Raw genomic sequence first — 13,993 nt, forward strand, 5'->3', positions numbered from 1 at the left:
CTGCTGCCTTTCTTTCAGAGATGCCCTGCCCAGTGAAGAGGAATCTAGAGAGTCAGTCTGGCCACAGCCACTTTGCCACACTATGTTCAGTTCTGCCCAGTCCTTAGTACTGTGAGGGGAAAACCGCCTATTCAAGTCTTAGTAATAGCAGACACCCCTCCCCACAATAATAGCAGACACCCCTCCCCACACCAAGCTCAGTTATCCCAGGTCTACTTCAGACTACTGTGCTGGCAGCGAGAATTTCAAGCCAGTGGTCCTTAGCTTGCTGGATTCTGTGGGAATGGGACCCACTGAGCAAAACCACTTGGCTCCCTGGCTTCAGTCCCCTTTCTAGGGGAGTGAATGGATCTGTCTCACTGGGGTTTCAGGCATCACTGTGGTATGAAAACAAAAATCTCCTGCAGCTAGCTCATTGTCTGTCTGAACAACTGCCCAGTTTTGTGCTCGAAACCCAGGGCCCCGGTGCTATATGCACATGAGGGGATCTCCTGGTCTGCAGATTGCAAAAACCATGGGAAAAACAATATCTGGGCTGGATAGCACAGTCCCTCATGGCTTCCCTTGGCTGGGAAAGGCAGGTTCCCCGACTCCTTGCACTTCCTGGGTGAGGCGACACCCTACCCTGCTTCTGCTCATCCTCCATGGGCTGTACCCACTGCCTAATCAGTCCCAATGAGATAAACAGGGTACCTCAGTTAGAAATGCAGAAATCACTCACCTTTTGTGTTGGTCTCCCTGGGAGAGGCAGCTTGGAGCTGTTCCTATCTGGCCATCTTGCCAGCCGGCCCACAATTACATTATTTTGACTATAGTTACTCTGTTGTACTATCAAATGCTAAGTCTTATTCAGTCTTTTTATTTTTTGTGTCTATTAACCTTTGATACCACCCTTCCACTGCTATGTATTTTTTTGCTATTATTTAGAAATTTCAATAAGTTTTAGGGGTGTTTGCATACACGGATAAGTTCTTTGGTGGTAATTTCTGATATTTTGGTGCACCCATCACCCAAGCAGTGTACACTGTACCCAATGTGTAGTCTTTTATCCCTCACCCCCCTCCCACCCTTTCCCCTAAGTCGCAAACTCCATTGTATCATCCTTTTTTTGTTTGTTTTGTTTTGTTTTGTTTTTTTGAGATGTCGCCCAGGCTGGAGTGCAGTGGTACTATCTTGGCTCACTAAGCTCTGCCTCCCAGGTTCATGCCATTCTCCTGCCTCAGCCTCCCGAGTAGCTGGGACTACAGGGGCCCGCCACCACGCCTGGCTAATTTTTTGAATTTTTAGTAGAGACGGGGTTTCACCATGTGTTAACCAGGATGGTCTTGATCTCCTGACCTTGTGATCTGCCTGCCTCAGCCTCCCAAAGTGCTGGGATTACAGGCATGAGCCACCATGTCTGACCTCATTGTATCATTCTTATGCCTTTGCATGTGCATAGCTTAGCTCCCACATATAAGTGAGAACATACGATGTTTGGCTTTCCATTCTTGAGTTACTTCACTTAAAATAGTAGTCTCTGATTCCATCCAGGTTGCTGCAAATGCCATTATTTTGTTCCTTTTTATGGCTGAGTATTATTACATGGTGTATATATGTACCACATTTTTCTTATCCACTTGTTTGTTGATGTGCAGTTAGGTTGTTTCTAATCTGTACAATTGTGAATTATGCTGCTATAAACATGCACATGCAAGTATCTTTTTCATATAATGACTTCTTTTCTTCTAGATAGATACCCAGTAGTGGGACTGCTGGATCAAATGGTAGGTCTACTTTTAGTTCTTTAAGGAATCTACACACTGTTTTCCATAATGGTTACATTAGGTTACATTCCCACCAGCAGTGCAAAAAAGGTTCCCTTTGACATCCACTCCAACATCTGTTTTTTTGTTTGTTTTTTTTTTTCTCCTGGCCATTCTTACAGGAGTAATGTGGTGTCACATTGTGGTTTTGAATTGCATTTACCTGATCATTAGTGATGCTGAGCATTTTTCCATATGTTTGTTGGTCATTTGTATATTTTCTTTTGAGAATTGTCTATTCATGTCCTTAGTCCACTTTTTGATGGGATTGTTCATTTCTTTCTTGCAGATTTGCTTGAGTTTCTTGCAGATTCTGGATATTAGTCCTTTGTCAAATGTGTAGATGGCAAAGATTCTCTCCCAGTCTGTGGGTCATCTGTTTACTCTGCTGATTATTTCTTTTGCTGTGCAGAAGGTTCTTAGTTTAATTAAGTCATATCTATTTACATTTGTTTTTGTTGCATTTGCTTTGGGGTTCTTGGTCATGGAGTTTTGCCTAAGCCAATGTCTAGCAGGTTTTTTTTCTGATGTTATTTTATAGAATTTTTATGGTTTCAAGTCTTAGATTTAAGTATTTGATCCATCTTGAATTGATTTTTGTATAAGGTTAGAGATGAAGATCCAGTTTTATTCTTCTACATGTGGCTTGCCAATTATTCATGCACCATTTGTTAAATAGGTTGTTATTTCCCCACTTTATGCTTTTGTTTGCTTTGTCGAACATCAGTTGACTGTAAGTATTTGGGTTTATTTCTGGGTTCTCTATTCTGTTCCATTGGTCAATGTTTCTGTTTTTATACCAGTACCATGTTGTTTTGGTGACTATGGCCTTATAGTATAGTTTGAAGTTGGGTAATGTGATACCTCCAGGTCTGTTCTTTTTTCCTATTCTTGCTTTGGCTATGTAGGGTCTTCTTTGGTTACATATGAATTTTAAGATTGTGTTTTCTAGTTCTGTGAACAATAATAGTGGTATTTTTGTGGGAACTGCATTGAATTTGTAGATTGCTTTTGGCAGTATGATCATTTTTCACATTACTGATTCTATCCATCCATGAGCATGGGATATGTTTCCCTTTGTTTGTGTCATCAAAGGAAAGCCCAAGACCTGACTGAATTAGTGTTGAATTCTACCAAATATTTAAGGATGAATAAATAGCAATTCTTCCCAAATTCTTTTTAAAAATTGAAGAAATGGAAACATTTTCCAACTCATTTTATGAGGCCAGCATTAGCCTGATACCAAAGTCAGACGAGGATACCATAGGAAAAGTAAACTACAGAACAATATTTCTGCTGAACATAGATGCAAAAATTCTCAATAAAATACTAGAAAACCTAATTAAACAAGACATTACAAGGATAATTCACCATGATCAAGTGTGATTCATCCCTGGGATGGAAGAATAGTTCAATATGTGCAAATTAATAAATGTGATATAGCACATCAATGGAATGAAGGATAAAAATGACATGACCATCTCAATAGATGCAAAGAAAACATTTGACAAAAGTCAACATTCTTTCATTAGAATAACCCTCAAAATTAGGTGTAGAAGGAATGTATCTCAATATGATAAAGGCCATATATGAGGGGTCTTCAAAAAGTTTATTAAAAATGCATATTATGAAATAATTATGCATGGATTTCAAAACTCATTTGCACCAAAGTAAACTCTAACTTGCTATAAAATATCTGAACAGGATCTAGCTTGAGATATTAAGAATAATAAAATATCAGTTTGAAAAAAACCTCCATCGAAGCAACATGAATTCTGCTAAAACTGAAGCAAAAAGAAATATTAAATTTATAGTGAAGGTTGGGTGGCAGAATGGTGAAATAATTTATGTTTTATAAAAAGCTTATGGAGACAGTGCCCCAAAGAAATGAGCAGCTTACAAATGGATGATTTGTTTTAAGAAAGGAGCACATGATGCTGAAGAGGAAGTCCATATTTGCAGATCCTCCAACATCAATTTTTGAGGAAAATATCTTGCTTATGCACTAATTGAAGAAGACTGAGAATTAGCAGTAGAAACAATAGCCAACACCATAGATAGCTCAACAGGTTCAGATGAGACAATTCTGACTGAAGAATTAAGGTTGAGCAAACTTTCCATTTAATGGGTCCCAAAACCATTGCACCCAGAAAGAAAGAACCAACCCAAATGCCCATCAATGTTAGACTGGATAAAGAAAATGTGGTACATACACACCATGAAATATTATGCATCCATTAAAAATGAAATTATGTCCTTTGCAGTAACATGGATAGAACTGAAGATCATTATTCTTAGCAAACTAATGCAGGGACAGAAAGTCAAATACCACATGTTCTTGTTTATACATGGGAGCTAAATGATGAGAATGTATGGACTATACAAATACATGGAAATTAAACAATATATCCTGAATGACCTGTGGGTCAATGAAATTAAGAAAGACATTGAAACTTTATTGAAATAAATAATAGTGAAAACACAACATGCCAAAACCTATGGGATACAGCAAAAGCAGTACTAAGAGAGATGTTTATAGTTATATGTGCCTAAATCAAAAAAAGAGAAAACACTTCAAATAAAAAATCTAATGATGCATCTTAAAGAACTAGAAAAGCAGGAACACAGCTAACTCAAATTTAGCAGAAGAGAAGAAATAATTAAGATCAGAGAAGAAATAAATAAAATTGAAAGAAAAAATACAAAGATAAATGAAACAAAAAGTTGGCTTTTTGAGAATTTAGTCAAAACTGACAAACTTTTAGCCAGACTGTATTGGTCCATTCTCACATTGCTATAAAGAAATGCCTGCAACTGGCAAATTTATAAGGAAAAGAAGTTTAATTGGCTCATGGTTCCACAGGCTGTACAGGAAGCATAATGCTGGCATCTGCTTAGCTTCTTGGGAGGTCTCAGAAAACTTACAATCAGGGCAGAAGGTGAAGGGGAAAAAGACCAATCTTACCTGGCTTGAGTAGGAGGGTTGGGGTTGCCACACACTTTTTAAAAACCAGATCTTGGAAGAACTCTATTATGAGAACAGCACCAAAGGAGGAAATCAACACCCATGATCCAATTACCTTTGATCAGGCTCCACCTCCAACACTGGGGTTATAAATTCACATGAGATTTGGGTGGGGACACAGATCCAAACCATGCCACAGATGAACTAACAAAAAAGAGAAAATCCAAATAAATGAAATCAGAAATGAAAAAGGAGACATTACAACAGATAGTGCAGAAATTCAAAGTATCATTAGTGGTTACCATGAGCAACCATAAGCCAATAAATTAGAAAATCTAGAATAAATTGACAAATTCCTAGATATGTACAATCTACCAATATTGAACCAGGAAGAAATTTAAAACCTGAGTACACCAATTACAAGTAACAAGGTTTAAGCCATAATAAAAAGTCTCCCAGTAAAGAAAAGTCTGGTACCTCATGACTTCACTGCCAAATTCTACCAAAAATTTAAGGAAGAGATGATATCAATCCTACTAAAACAATTTTTAAAAATGGTCTAGGAGGAAATAATTCAAAACCCACTTTACAAGACCAGTATTATCCTAATACCAAAACCAGACAAAGACATCAAAAAAAAAAAAAAAAAAAAGAAAGAAAGAAAAAAGAAAAAACCTACAGGCCTATATCTGTCCTGAATATTGATGCAAAAATTTGTGACACAATACTATCAAACTAAATTCAGTACTACATTAAAAAGAGCATTCATCATGACCAAGTGGGATTTATCCCTGGGATGCAAGGATGGTTCAACACACCCAAATCCATCAATGTGATACATCATGTCAACACAATGAAAAATAAAAACCATATAAACTTTTAAACTGATGCTGGAAAAGTATTTGATAAAAATTCAACATCATTTCATGGTTTAAAAAAATCCTTCAATAAACTACATATGGAAGGAACATAATTCAACATAATAAAATCATTTATGACACACCCACAGCCAGTATCATTCAGAATGGGGAAAAACTGAAAGCCTTTTCTCTAAGATCTCGAACAAGATGAGGATGCCCACTTTCCTAATAGTTATTCAACATAGAACTGGAAGGCCTAGCAATTATACAAGAGAAAAAATAAAGACCATCCAAATTGGAATACAAGAAGTCAAATTATCCTTGTTTGCAGATGATGTAGTCTTATATTTTGAAAAACTAAAGACCTGTTTATTAGAACAGTTTGTTTATTAGAACTGATAAACAAATTCAGTGTAGTTGCAGGATAGAAAATCAACATAAAAAATCAGTAACATTTCTGTATTTCAACAGTGATCAGTCTGAAAAAGAAATAAAAAATGTAATCCCATATACAATAGCCATAAATAAAATTAAATACCTAGGAATTAACTTAACCAAAGAAGTAAAAGATCTCTTTAAGGAAAAGTGTAAAACACTGATGAAAGAAATTAAAGAGGACACCAAAAATGAAAAAGTGTTCCATGTTCATGGATTGGCAGCATCAACATTTTTTAAATGTCCATACTGCCCAAAGCTATCTACAGATTCAATGCAATCCCTATCAAAATACCAATGACATACTTCACAGAAATAGAAAAAACAATCCTAAAATTTATATGGAACCAAAAAGACCCAGAATAACCGAAGATATAATAAGCAAAAAGAACAAAACTGAAGGAATCATAGTACCTGACTTCAAATTATACCGTACTACAGAGTTTTGGTAACCAAAACAGCATGGTACTGGCATAGAAACAGATACATAGACCAATTAAACAGAATAGAGAACTCAGAAAAAAAATCCACACACCTATAATGAACTCATTTTGACAAAGACGCCAAGAACATATACTGGGGAAAACACAGTCTCTTCCATAAACGTGGTGGGAAAACCAGATATTCTTATGCAGAAGAATGAAACTAGATCCCTACTTCTTGCTTTTTGTATATCCAGTCCATGTTGATAGGATATACAAAAATCCAATCAAAATGGATTAAAGACTTAAATCTAAGACCTCAGACTACGAAACCACTACAATAAAACATTGGGGAAAATCTCCAGGTCATTAGTCTGGGCAAAAATTTCTTGAGCAATACCCCACAAGTAGAGGCAACCATAGGAAAAATGGACAAATGAGATCATATCAAGTAAAAAGCTTCTGCACAACAAAGAAAATACCAAAAATGTGAAGAGACAACCCACAGAATAGGAGCAAATATTTGCAAACTCTCCATCTGACAGGGAATTAACAACCAGAATATATAAGGAGCTCAAACAACTCTATAGGAAAAAATCTAATAATTCTATCAAAAATAGGCAAAAAATTTGAATAGATAGATATTTCTCAAAAATAGGCATACGAATGTCTAGCAAGCATATGAAAAGGTGCTCAACATCATTAATCATTAGAGAAATGCAAATCAAAACCACAATGAGTTATTATCTCTTCCCAGTTAAAATGACTTATACCCAAAAGACAGGCAATAGTAATGGAGTGAGGATGTGGAGAAAAGGGATCCCTCATCCACTGTTGGTGGGACTGTAAATTAGTACAACCCCTATAGAAAACAGTCTAGATGTTCCTCAAAAAACTAAAAATAGAGCTATCATATGATCCAACAAGCCCAATATTGGGTATATACCTCCCAAAAAGAAAAACAGAATATTGAAGAGATAAATATACTCCCATGTTTGTTGCAGCACTTTTCACAGTAACTAAGATTTGAAAGCAACCTAAGTGTCCATCAACAGATGAATGGATAAAGAAAATGTGGTACATATACACAACGGAGTAGTATTCAGCCATAAAAAGGACATCCTGTCATTTGCAACAACAGGGGTGGAACTGAAGATTGTTATGTTAAGTGAAATAAGCAAGACACAGAAAGACAAACATCATGTGTTCTCACTTACTTATGGGATCTAAAAATCAAAACAATTGAACTTATGGCCATAGAATAGAAGGATGGCTATCAGAGGCTGGGAAGGGAGCATTGGAATGGATGTGGGGAAGGTTAATGGCTATAAAAAGTAGTTAGAAATAATGAATAAGGCTTACTATTTGATAGTACAACAGGGTGACTATAGTCAATAATAACTTAATTGTACATTTTAAAACAACTAGAAGGAGTAATTTGATTTTTTATAACAGAAAGGATGAATACTTGAGGGAATGTTATACCCCTTTTTCCATGATAGGATTATTTCACATGGCATGACTGTATCAACACATCTCGTGTACCCCACAAATATATACACCTACTGTGTATCCACAAAAATTAAAAATCAAAAATCAAAAAAAAGTGTTTTAAGAAAGAAATCCTGCCACTTGTGACAGCATATATAAAACTGGAGAACATTATGCTAAATGAAATAAGCCAGACAGAGAAAGACAAATACACTTTTCTATGGAATCAAAAAAATTCAAACTCATAGAAGCAGAGAGTAGAATGGTGATTTTCAGGGGCTGCAGGTATGGGGACAGGTTGGTTAAAGTGTACAAACTTTACTGTGTCAAGATGAATAAGTACCAGAAACCTAGTGTACAGCATGCTCCAAATTTGGTAAGAGAGTAGATCTGAAATATTCTCACCACAAAAAGGTAATTATGTGAGATGATGGATATGTTAATTAGCCTGACTGTGGCAATCATTTCACAATGTGTGTGTGTGTGTGTGTGTGTGTGTGTGTATGTGTATATATATATAAACATCACATTATACAGCTTAAACATATATACTTTTAATTTGTCAATCACATCTGAATAAAGCTGTGTGTAGGAAAAAGAAAAAAAAACTATCCTAGACTCATCTCACAAATTTGGAGCCCTGAATGGATCGAGCTGATATGCAAGTAGTCCAATTGTCTTCCAGAAATATATCCAGCAATCTTTAAGCGAAGACAAGCAAATCCAGTGCTCAACAGTGTAACATCACAATTCCAGCCTCCAACAAAAATATTAGACATACAAAGTAGCTGGAAAATATAGGCATAACTATGAGAATAATCAGTCCATAGAAACAGACCTAGAAATGACAGATGTGATGGAATTAGAAGAGAATAAATGTAAAACCACTATTATAAATATGCTCAGTGGTTTAGAGAAACACATCAACATAATGAAAAAGTAAATGGAATTATTATATAGGAAACAAATGGAAACTCTATTGCTGAAATATGCAATATCTGAAAAGTTAAGTAGATGGGTAATAGCAGATTAGGTACCACAAAAGAAAAATAGCAAACTCAAAGACATAGCAATAAAAACTTTTTAAAATGAAGCACAGAGAATAAAAGACTGCAATAGAATGCATCAAGGGAAGTTCATAGATGATTAGTTTGAAGGAGATTTGTAAACAAAGGGTAGAGTCGTTTTGATTATGAGAAAAAGTTCAATGTGATTAGAACATAGAGTGAAAAAAAGTGGTGGATGATGAGGTTGTAAAGTTAGCTTAGGGTGTCCCAGAAAAGACTTGCATGCTCTGCTAAGGATTTTGAAACTTATACTATGGACAATGGATAAATGGCCTAAGCTTTTGGAGTGAGTGCTTGACGTAATCAGTTGTGATTTCAAAAAGTTAAATTTCGATTGATTATAAACAGGAGATATTGAAGTCAAAGAGATCATATGTTAGGCTTTTGGAGAAGTCAGGATGAAATAAGACAAGAGCCAAACTTGGGCAATGGACAAAATGAAGGCAAATTCATAAAACTTTCAAATGGAACTGATACAATTTGATGCCAAGATTTTGAGGAGTACAGAAAGAAGAATGAGGAAGTAGAAGCAGAAGAGAATGGTTTTCAGGTTCCTGCTTTGAGCAAACAAGGGAGTACTGATACTCTTCTCTGAGACAGAGTGCTGAATGAACACCAGTTTGGGGATACAGTTTTGGACATGCTAAGTTTGAAGTTTCTGTGGAACATCCAGGCAGAGGAAAGCCCTGGAGATAAGATGGATTGGGCATCATCCACGAACATATAGTGATACAGTGGTTGAAGGCATTGGATAAGATGATGAGGAGGTGGAAAATGTCTAGATTTATATGAGAAGACAAAGCAGAAAATATTGGTAACACCAACATGTAACGGACAGATGAAGAAAAAAAAAAAAAAACTAGTCAGAGAAGTCAAAGAACTAAGAGAGATTAATATTGTGGAAACCAAGGAAGAGACTTTCCAGATGAGAGTGATAGTGTTAAATACTGCCAAAGGTCAAGTCATTTATCCCACTTGAAGAAGAGAGGTCAATTGATCAGGTTTAATTATTCATTAGTGCCTCTAGAGAGAATGGTTTCAGTAAAGGCAAAAGCAGACATTATATTGCAGTGGATGAATAACAAGTCAGAGACAAAGAAATAGAACCATTGAGGGCAAAGTGCTCTTTCAAGAAGTTTAGCTGTGGAGAATGTTAAAGAAATATGGTTACACGTTATAGCTTGAGGGAGACGAACTCTTGAGGGTAGGTGATTTTTCTAAGATGCAGAGGATTTGATCATGTTTATAGGCAAATGAGGAAAAGCTAGTGGAAAAAGAGGTGTTAAAGACATATAACTCGGTGAGGAGGGATAATTGATGGAGTAGTGACTCTGTGAAAGAAAATCACTAGTGGAATGATTTGTCTTAGAAAAAGTAAGGACATCTGCTTCTCTAAGTCAAGAGAAAGGAACATAAGTACAGGAAAGTTAGTTCAAGGCACTACAAAATGGCTTTTAATTTCTCTGTAAAGGAAGCACGATAATCTACTGAGAAGTGTACATTTAGGAACTTTGAGAAGAGTGGAAGTAATTGCTGTGGCAAATATTAGTGACAAATGAAGAAAAGGAACCAATTGGAAAAAAGCAAAAGTTTGGTTAGCAATTTTGAGAGTACACATGAAGTTGAAAATATTAACCTTGGAAATGATGGTTATCAGTGTGCTTATGCAATTTTCTGCAGTAGCACTCTGAAACCCAGAACTAAAAGTAAATAAACGGATCTTTATATTTATCTGGTGTAGGAAAATTGCAAAGCATGGGTGGTGGAAAGATAAGCAGATGAGGAAATAATAGGTGAGGGCATAATAAACTAGCCCCAGATTCACATCGAGCAACATGAAGCCAGCAGGGACTGAGAGAAGAGGGACTTTGAAAACAGACAAGTGTCAAGGATTAGGAATTTTCAATGATATTAAAGAACATATTTAGTGAGAGTAAGGAATTTTGAGAGGAGGAATATTAAGATGTTTTGATCAGAAAGTGGAATATTGGAATCAAAGTTTCTGGAGGTAAAATAGTTCTATAAGAGGACAAGATGTAGGATGCCATTATTTGGTTGCTAACATGGAGTAGAGGTGATATTTATTGGAGTTGAATGAGCTCAAGAAATTGTAAGCCTATGTTGCTGAAGTTATCTGGTGAATTAGTCAAGGTAATTAAGGCTAGCTATAGCAACAAATAAACTCAGCTGATTAATACGCAAAGGTTTGTTTTTATGCTCATGCAGAATCAGGCTTAACTTGGTAGGGGTTGTCATCCATCCAGTAACTTAGGATCCAGACTTCTTCCATCTTGAAATTCTGGTAATTCAACCCATAGTTTCCAAGGTCACTGCAGCAGGGGAGGAGGAGACACGGAATAAATATACTGACTTTTAACTGCTTCAGCTTGGAAGTAGCATATGATATTTTAGTTCACAGTTCACTGGTCAGTACAATTTAAATGGTCTCATTCCTCATTCTAATTACAGGGACAACTAGGAAATATAAGGCAATCAGCGAACTGTTTGGTGAGTGTTAACTGTCTTTGCCACATTCCGGCAGGACTTGGGGTAGTGAGCAACATTGTGAGTCAAGTGTCAAAGTTCTGCATGAATATGTGTGTGGTCCATCTTGGAAGGAAGAAGAGGCAACCAAAAGGATGGGGAGGTGGTATATCCAGAATGGTTTTAAAAGATAAAACAATTTTGAGTAAGGGTTAAAGAAATACAATCGAGAAATTTCTATGGGGAATTTAAGAAAATGCTATCCTGTGTCCGGATCCCCCACTCTGGGTAGGGAAATAGTGTGGAATATGGCTGGAAATGTGAACTGCTACTATACTGTGGTAAGAATTGAAACCAGATTAAATCTGTTGGCCTTTACCCTGGAAACAAAAGAATAAAATGACATGATAAAAGTATTGTAGGAAAATTATTTTGTCAATGGCATTCAGAATGCAATGAATGGGGTAGGTACTGGAGGTGAGAAAACAACTAAGAGGTATGAGCTACTGGGAGCCTGACTAATGGTGGTCACAGTGGGAATCCAATGTCACATGCAGGAGACACTAAGGGATAAAATTCAGCAAGCTTTTATAACAAACAGTTGCTGCATATTTTAATTGCCTCCAGCATAAATTCACAGAAGGACCAGAATGGCCTTGGGATGGGATGGGAGACAAAAGAGAAATCGATGAGATATGCCTAGAAAAGCTAACAAGGGTAGCCAGAAAGATTAAAGGTGAAACAAAGAAATAAAGAAAGAGTCTGCAGAAAAGGACCAACAGACTCCAGGCACACATGGGCTATAAGTTGGGAGACAAAAGGCAGTGGTGATTAGCAGCAGCTGAAGGTCACACACAGGGTCTTCTGGCATCTAAGCCAGTGGTTGGAAACCTTTCAGATTTGTCTTGCCAAGTCAGTATTTTTTCACTCTTAATTTCAGGATTTATATGCCTATAATATATATTTCCACTTAGAAACTTTCTGTACATCTAAAATCTTATTGCACATAAAATTATTTTTTGAAAGTTTAAAGATTAAGAAGCTGCATTTATTATATAATTATAAAGCAGATTTAATGAGATTCACTTATATCTTTTTCTGTTTTGACCTTTTTCAGTTACCCCAAGTTCCTGTGTATATTCGTATACTCAAAGCTATGGAGATATCTATCTCAAACTATTTGTGTCCCAGCCCCACTCTTACTAGGTCCAGAACTATTATTACCACCTGCTGATTACAGTGCAAGAAGCCTTAGATAGGTTCAAAGGGGACCAGAGCCCACTCTCTGCTGAGTCTGAAACTGCTTGGCCAGAGACACAAATGGTAGAGGAAAGTGCAGAGTGTTGTAGGAACACAAAGCAGGGAGTTCTGAAATGATTGTGTGATACAGGAAAAGCCTCCATGAGATGTGAAGGGTAAGTAAGATATAGTGTGGAGGCTGAGAGCTGAAAGAAAATACATGATGTGTTTTAAAAACAGAACAAAATTCAGGGCAACTGGAGTATAGAGAACTGGAGGAGAGTGGTGTTAAGTGAGGCTGGAAAGGTGGGCAAGACTCAGAGCTTGAAGGGGAAGGCATAAAGAAGACATTCTTCTTAATGGTGTAAAATGCAAGCACAGCACTTTAAGCTATGTATTATTTGGGGCAATAATAAACCAGATACTGTTTTGAGGTGTTTTTTTGTTTTTTGTTTTTTTCAGATATTAGCTCTTTTATTTCCTATTCCTACTCTATGAGATAGATGATATCATTACTCCCATTCTGTAAATAAGAAAACTGGAGCATGAAGAGGTTAGGTAACTTGCCCAAGAAAATACTGCAGCAGAACTAGGACTCAGTTTCAAGGTGTCTGGCTCCAGAATTTGTGCTCTTGAGCAATCCACAATACTGCCTTATGCCAATATAATGTGTCTCCTTGGGACAAAAAATAATCTAGCTTTTCTTTATAATTGTTTGTGGCAATAATTTAGAGACAAATAAACTTTTCAGTATAAAGCCACTGGATCCCAGAATACTCCTTAGATGGCCAGAGGCCCAGGAAAATTCACCAAAAGGAGAAATGGTGCACACACACACACAAATTAAATTTTCTTAAAAGTGATATTTGATTACTTCTGATCCTGGCAAAATGGAGTAGACTTACTTTCCATTATTCCTTCCACTTAAGTACAAGTAAAAACCCTGAACATTATAAAGATATTTCTCTGTTGCGGGAAGTCAGGGACCCTGAATGGAGGGACCGTCTGAAGCTGCTGCAGAAGAACATAAATTGTGAAGATTTCATGGACATTTATTCATTCCCCAAATTAATGCTTTTATAATTTCTTACACCTGTCTTTACTTTAATCTCTTAATCCCATCATCTTTGTGAGCTGAGGATGAATGTTGCCTTAGGACCCTGTGATGACTGCTTTAACTGCACAAATTGTTTGTAGAGCATGTGTGTTTCAACAATATGAAATC

The sequence above is a fragment of the Macaca fascicularis genome, chromosome X, assembly GCF_037993035.2.
Source record: "Macaca fascicularis isolate 582-1 chromosome X, T2T-MFA8v1.1".
Lineage (NCBI taxonomy): Eukaryota > Metazoa > Chordata > Mammalia > Primates > Cercopithecidae > Macaca > Macaca fascicularis.